General features: G+C 37.4%; 1 long non-coding RNA gene across 1 annotated transcript; it reads left to right on the top strand.

Moving 5' to 3' along the window:
• Positions 1-3,237: 3,237 nt before the first annotated feature.
• On the top strand, positions 3,238-6,682 carry LOC133241753 (uncharacterized). The gene is made up of 3 exons (XR_009734679.1): positions 3,238-3,331; positions 4,299-4,411; positions 6,557-6,682. It is a non-coding gene; the product is annotated as an uncharacterized LOC133241753 (long non-coding RNA).
• Positions 6,683-7,880: the final 1,198 nt, after the last annotated feature.

The following is a 7,880-nucleotide window of genomic DNA, read 5'->3' as shown; positions in this document are numbered from 1 at the left end:
GGCCTCATCTCGAGTTGAGGCCAGAACCTCAGGGTTCCTCTCCAATTCTGCCATGGATCTCGGGGTTCTTATGAAGTTTCAACAGTGGAGTCAGGCCTCTTCTCGTGTGGAGACATGGAACTCCACTTCCCTCTCGAGGTGTAAAATGGTTGTCAGGCTTCCTGTCGAGTGGACACAGGGGTCAGTTGCTTTTTCTCAAGGTGCCACGGGGCTTTCACACCTCCCTTCGTATTTTGAGTTGATCCTCAGGGTTCCAGTCGAGTCAGTGCCAGGGAATCAGGCTTATCTGGAGTGGATGGGGAAATTGGGGTCTTTTCAAATTGAGGCACGACTCCTGGGGATGCACTCAAGTTTCAAGATGAGACTGGCCTCCTCCTGAGGGGTGACAGAAACGTTGGGATTCCTTTCCCGAAAAACAGGGAAATCGACACTCATCTCAAGTTGAGGAGGGGGGAAACGGGGCTCTTCTTGAGTTGTGGCTTGAAACTCAGTGTTCCTCTCGAGTGGGGACGGGTATCTCGGGGACCTTCCTGAGTTTCATCAAGGGTGTCAAGTACCCTTTCACGTTTCAAGAGGGAACATGGGGTTTCTCTCGAGACACTGCTCTGGAAAAGGGCCTCATCTCGCGTTGAGTGGAGAATCTCATGGTTGTTCTCGAGTTGGGGCAGGAAGCTTGGGGTTCCTCTCGAGTAGCGATGGGGCACAGGGACCCGCTTGTGTTGCCTCAGATTAGTCAAGTCTCTTTACAAGTTGCGAGGGGCACGTCGGGATTCCTCTCAAGTCACTGCCGGCAAATAGGGCCATGTGTCTAGTTCAGTCGGGAAACTCAGTGTTCCTCTCTGTGGGGACCGGGATCTTGGGCTTCCTATCAAGTTTCAGCTTGGGAGTCAGGCCAGGTCTGGTGTTGAGGCATGGAACTCTGCATTCCTCTCGAGTTGTCGAAGGGGTATCAGGCCTCCTGTCGAGTTCAGGCAGGGATTTTGGGCTTTTTCAAGAGGATAGGCAGGGGCGACAGGCCTCCCGTCCTGTTGTGATGGTATACTCGGTGTTCCATTGGAGCCATTGCAGAGGAATCAGGACTTATCTGCAGTGAGGTGGGAACTCGGTGTCCGTTTTCCTTGCAGCAGGATCTGTTGGGTTCCACTCAAGATTCAGTCGGTGACACAGGCCTCCTCTTGTGGTGCGAGGGGAAGTTGGGATTCCTCTTGAGTTGAAGCAGGGAATGGGCCCTCATCTCCAGATGAGGTTGGCCACACAGGGCTCTTGTCGAGTTGTGGCGGGAAAATCGGCTTTCATCTAGAGTTTTGATGTGGATCTCTGGGTCCCCTTGAGTTGTATGAAGGGAGTCAAGCCTCCTCTCAAGTTTTGAGAGGAAACTTGTAATTGCACTCGAGGTGCTGCAGGAGAAAAGGGCCTCATCTTGCGTGAACGGGGGAATCTTTTGGTTTGTCTCGAGTCACAGCTGGAGGCTTGGGATTCCACTCCAGGTACCATGGGGAACTCAGGGAGCCTCTCATGTTGCCTTAGAGAAGTCAGGTCTCTTTTTGATTTGTGAGGGCGAGCACAGGAGTGCTCTGGAATCACGGCAGGGGGATCAGGCCTTACTTTAGAACATTTCCTCTTCTAAATAGTTTATGTATGTGGTTAGTCAGTCATGTCCAATTCTTTATGACCTCATGAACAGTAGCACATTAGGTTCCTCTGTCCATGGGATTCTCCAGGCAAGAATACTGGAGTAGGTTTCTTTCTGGCAATACTGGAGCCATATCCTTCTCTAAAGTACATTATGTAAAGGACACAAACATCCCCCTGAGGTTGATGCTACCATTATCTCCATTATGGATGGAGAAACTGAAATACAGAAAGGTTAAGTTATTTGCTCCAGGACACACAGCTCAGAACTGATGGAACTGTGGCACAGGCCCACGCATTCTGGCTCCTGTGTATCTACTGCCTCTCACACTAGTTCCTGAAGCATCCGGTTGTCACCAATAGCAGTGTTAGCTCTTGTAACCATTGGAAGATCTGTGGTCATTTACATATGTGGATATTTAAAGTGATGGCCGATGTGGAGCCTGGATTAAAAAAAAAATTGTTTACCATAAGGTATTTTTCTGTCTTTCTCCATTTGAGTAGTTTATAAATTTGTGTGTTTATTTGAGAAAATCTGATTTAAAGCGTGGATGATGTTGTGTTTGAGTGCTAGTGGAGAGGTCAGTAACCTGCAGAGGGCAGACAGGAAATATTTTCACTTTGTGGACTGTAAGATGTCTGTTGTAACAACTCATCTCTGCTGTATGGCAGGAAAGCAGCTGTTAACAATATGCAGACAGAAGACACAAAAACCAATGGTGGCGGATTTACTAGGTTATTAGTAGTTTAAAAAGTTGTTTTTTCTTTTTTTTAGTTGCAAAAAGCACAGAATCAAATTACAGAGGCTGTGAGATGTGCTGAGAAAACACAAGATCCCGTCCAAAAGTATGATTTAAAGCAGCATACAAAATAAATATAAAGCAGGTAAACAGTATAATATGAGAATAGATCAATAGTGATAATAAGCACATTATCGTGAAGCTGTGTAACATTTCAGCTTTGAGCTGTTTTGAGATGCATAATTTTCCCCCATTATTTCCATATTTTGCACATTATCCACAAGTGAAAAGTGAAAGTTTTAATCGCTCAGTCATGTCTGACTCCACAACGCCATGGACTCTAGCTGTCCAGGCTCCTTTGTCCATGGAATTCTCCAGGCAAGAAACCTGGAGTGGGTTGCCATTCCCTTCTCCAGGGGATCTTCCTGACTCAGGGATCGAACATGGGTCTCCTGCATTGTCAGCAGATTCTTTACCATCTGAGCCACTAGGGAAGGCAATTAGTCACAAATAGAAAAACAGTACAGTGGCCAAATCATCTACTTTTCAAAATTCTAAGAATCTATGTAATTGAACCTGCAGATGTCTGTTCAAAAACAATGTGATATTTTAAAAATCTACATGTGAAGGAATGCCGTGACAGTCCAAGGGTTAAAACTATGCCTTCCAAGGCAGAGGGTTTGGGTTTGATTCCTGGTTGGGGAGCTGGGGCTCCATGTGCCTCACAGCCAAAACACAAAAACATAAAACAGAAGCATATTGCAGTCAATTCAATAAAGACTTAAAAAATGCTCTACATAAAAAAAAAAATCTTAAAAAAAAAAAACCATGTGTGAGAATAATTATTTTAAAATCTGCATTTTAGGCTTGAAATTGAAAATGTCAAGTTACAAACTACAGCCAAAAAGCAAGTGGATAAAATTGAACAGCTTCAGAAAAACCTGTTAAGTACAAGATTGGTAAGTCAACCTCTTAATTTCTGTCATACTGAGAAAGGATTTAAATTTTTTTGCTAGTAATATATAAGAATATTTTAGACAATATGAAAAGTCTCATTGGTTAGCTTGTTGTATTTTTATTGATACTGCATGCTACTAGTACTTTGATTCCTCTATAGAAGAAATCGACTGAATTCATAAATTTAATGATTTTTATAGTAAGATTTTAAAAATTGTGACAGTCCAAAAGCAATATTTTATATATACCACATTTTGTTTATTCATTCATCTGTCAATGAAATTCCACCTTCTGACTATCATTAATAATGCTGCTTTGAACATTGGTACACAAACATCTATTTGAGTCCAGAAATTTGAGTAATTATTTGATTGAGAATTTTGAGTTTCTTTTGTAATCCAGATCTCTCTGTGAGATTTCTGAGAATGAATCATTTTAAATATTGTGGTTTGTTCTCTTCATTAAGAATGAACACTATGTCTGTATAGAACCATTTTTCTGAACGACTGTATTTTTCATTTGTTGGATTTTTTTCTTTAAGAGTTGGGGGTTGCATGGGAATTTTTCAAAGATTATTTTAGTATGGTGTGACTTAACAAAACCTGGAATATCTTGAACCATTGATGAAAATGATTTTAGAGCATCTTTAGAAAGTAAAATATAAATATAGGCAGTGTTTTAAAAAACTTTCATTAACATTTAATATTTTCTGTGTAAAAGTCTCTATTTTTAACAAATAAATGCTGGCAATTTAAATTCCAGAAAAATGATGAAATGAAAAATCATTTTAAGTTGTTTTAGGAAAAGTCATCAATTTTGAAATCTGTTATTGGCATCAATCAGGTTTAAAACTGTGTTTACTATAAATTCATATTAACTTGTGAACTCCTGAGAAATAATATTTTTAAGAAAGTATATAAATCTCTCTAGGTGTTTAAAAATAATTTTCTTAAATTATTTTTTTCTAAGTCCGAGGATGAAAAGGAACAATTAAAGAAATACATTGAATTAAAATAATCTCTGGAAAATAGCTTGGACCAAGAAAAGAAGAAAAACAGTGAGTTAGAAAAAGAGATTACTGGGTAAGATTTTAATATTTATGATAATCTCAACTACTAATAAAATATAATTTTATTTTATTTAAAACCTTAGACACAAATTCATTTTTATGTGCATTTTCATAATTAAACACATTATCCTATTTCAAAGTTTACTGTGGAAAGTCAGCACAATCTGAAATGTTTTTGAGTGCAGCAGTGTTATACTTATCTGTAATGATTTCTAAAACAGTAACAACCATGCCTCTGCATATAGTAATGTCACTCTCTTCTTCACCATCTATGCTGAATTTTACTTCTGCAAAGTATCTTTGTTCTTTTTGGTAATCCTACCTTCTTTTAATTATGTTCCTTCCCTTCATCATTCAAGTAATTTATTATCTAAAATCCTACCTGTGTTATTGTTGAACAACATTAAAAAGTATCTTAATTTGGCTTATATTTTCTTTTTGCCCCAAAATTTTAGTTGTAAAATGTACATACAAGAATATATGTGTAACTTAAAGAATAATAAAATTAGTGACCATGTTTTGATCAGTAAGATAAAAAAACTGCTTCTTCTTCTTCTTCTTCTTCTTTTTTTTGCTGAGTGCAGTTAACCCTCATCATCTAAAGATTCAGCCAACCCAAGATCAAAAGTATTCAGGGGAAAAAAAAATTGAGAAAGTTCCAAAAAGCAAAACTTGGATTGGTCTCAAGCTGGCAACTATTTCAATAGTGTTTACACTGTATTTATAACTATTTACAAAGCATTTACATTGTATTAGATAATGTAAGTGATCTAGGGATGACTGAAAGTATAGGGAAGATGTCCTTAGGGAAACTTGAGCATCCATGGATTTTGTATCCACGGAGTGTTGGGGGATTTTTTTTTTTAAATTTTATTTTATTTTTAAACTTTACATAATTGTATTAGTTTTGCCAAATATCAAAATGAATCCGCCACAGGTATACATGCGTTCCCCATCCTGAACCCTCCTCCCTCCTCCCTCCCCATACCATCCCTCTGGGTCATCCCAGTGCACTAGCCCCAAGCATCCAGTATCGTGCATCGAACCTGGACTGGCAACTTGTTTCTTACATGATATTTTACATGTTTCAATGTCATTCTCCCAAATCTTCCCACCCTCTCCCTCTCCCACAGAGTCCATAAGACTGTTCTATACATCAGTGTCTCTTTTGCTGTCTCGTACACCGGGTTATTGTTACCATCTTTCTAAATTCCATATACATGCGTTAGTATACTGTATTGATGTTTTTCCTTCTGGCTTACTTCACTCTGTATAATAGGCTCCAGTTTCATCTACCTCATTAGAACTGATTCAAATGTATTCTTTTTAATGGCTGAGTAATACTCCATTGTGTATATGTACCATAGCTTTCTTATCCATTCATCTGCTGATGGACATCTAGGTTGCTTCCATGTCCTGGCTATTATAAACAGTGCTGCGATGAACATTGAACCAGTCCTCTGTGGATGCCAAGGGATGATTATACAAAGGATTCTTCTCTGATTCTAATTAATATTTTTCTCTTTTAATTTTCTCTACATTGCTTTGCATTTTGTTAACAATGTGCTAGGCAAGATTTCTACATCTCTTAAAACAGTCTTGAAGAGACTGGTAACCCCTCTCTCTCTTCTGATTTCCTTTCTTCTAAAACTCTCAGCCTGGGTTATTTCCTGCTTAACTCAGGCTCCAATTTTTTTTTTTTTCAATTTTGAGTAAGAATCTTGTTGGTTTTTTGTGTCTACTTCCTTTTCTTTTTGTAGAGGTTGTGGTCAGTAGGAATAAATGTGTCTTGTGTCTTTTCAGAAAACATTCATATATAATATCTCTTCAATTTTATTTTGAATACTGATCTGTGGTTTATAATAATATTTAATAATAAATTAATATTTCACACTAGCATGCTAAAAATTGACGTTAACTTATTTATACGAACTCATATATTACATATATCACACACAGTATATTTAAATGTGATAAAATTTTTCTTCATAATCTAAGATTAGAATTTAGTTATTATGCTTTCAAGGAGTATTAAGTTTGAACAATGAGAAAGGATTATAATTTATAGATTTGTTTGTTTTATCTGATAGAACATATATCTGTTTAATTATTAAATATCTGCTTTTAAATAACTTACTCATTCTATACATTTCTACAGATTTAAGAAACTCTTAAAAATGACAAGAAGGAAGTTAAATGAATATGAACATGGAGAGCTTAGTTTCCACGGAGATTTAAAAACCAGGCAAACTGAAATGGATATTCAAATTAATATGCTAATACATAAGGTAATTTTTAATCAGTTTTAGAACCCCAAAATCACTTAATTTGGGGAAATAAAAATCATTCCATGCTTTGGGAAGAGAAACACAGATTTGTCTATTAATTTTTTAAGTTGGACACCAGTAAAAAAGACAGCTTTTCCCTATATCATTTTGAGATAAAAAGGGCACACTCTTGACTCTTTCTGTCTTGAACCCTGGCTGGTGATCTGAAGCTAAGCAGCACAGTATTAATGACCCCAAAGCATCCGTTGTTTTTGGTGACAGGTTTGTTGATATCTAATGAACATACCATGCAGTTCATTCGTTTAAACTGTACACTTCAGCAACTTTATTGTGTTTAAAGAATTATACAGGCATTACCACGTTAGAACGTTTTCATCACCCTCCAAAGAAATCACCCTGTGCCAGTTTTTTTTTGCTGATCTTCCCAGCCTGAAGGAACCATGACTCCACTTCCTAACTGTGTACATGTCCCTTTTCTGGACATTTCATGTCAGTGGAATCACACAATATGGTATCTTTTGTGACTGCCTTCTTTCATTTAGCATAATATTTTCAAGGTACATCTAACATGTATCAGTATTTCCTTGCTTTTATTGCTCAATAATATTTTATTGTATGGATGTACCACATTTTATTTATCCATTCATCATCTTATGGACCTTTGGGGTTGTTTCTACTTTTTGGCCAATGTCAGTAATGTTGCTGTGAACATTTATGTCTCAGTTTTGGTGTGAACATATTTTTTCATTTCTTTTGGGAATACAGTTTTGATCAGAATTGCTGTATTACACAGCAACTCTGTTTAACCTTTTGAAGACCTGCCATACTGTTTTCCAGCATGGCTGCATCATTTTATATTTTTATCCAAAGTACGTAAAATGTTCCCATTTCTATACATTCCTGTCAACACTAGTCATTACCTGTCTCTGTGAGTATAGCCATCCTAGCAAGTATGAAGTGGCATCTCGTGGTGTTCTCCTCTCTCTGAGGAGAGGACAATGCAGATTGAGTTCTAGATTAGTGACTACTCAAAGCTACCCATCTCTTTTAGAATTTTAGTAAATTGAGATGAGATCAAAAGTCTGATTTTGGTAATTAAACTATTTCTAGTTATTTCTTATAGTTCAAATCATATGTCTCATTGCTTACTAGTCTTCATTGCTTTCAAACTTGAGCAGAAATTCTAAGGAGTCA

This window comes from Bos javanicus, chromosome 29 (assembly GCF_032452875.1).
Source record: "Bos javanicus breed banteng chromosome 29, ARS-OSU_banteng_1.0, whole genome shotgun sequence".
In the NCBI taxonomy this organism is placed as follows: Eukaryota; Metazoa; Chordata; class Mammalia; order Artiodactyla; family Bovidae; genus Bos; species Bos javanicus.
The sequence above is the reverse complement of the archived record's forward strand: the minus strand, read 5'-3'. Positions and strand labels throughout refer to the sequence as shown.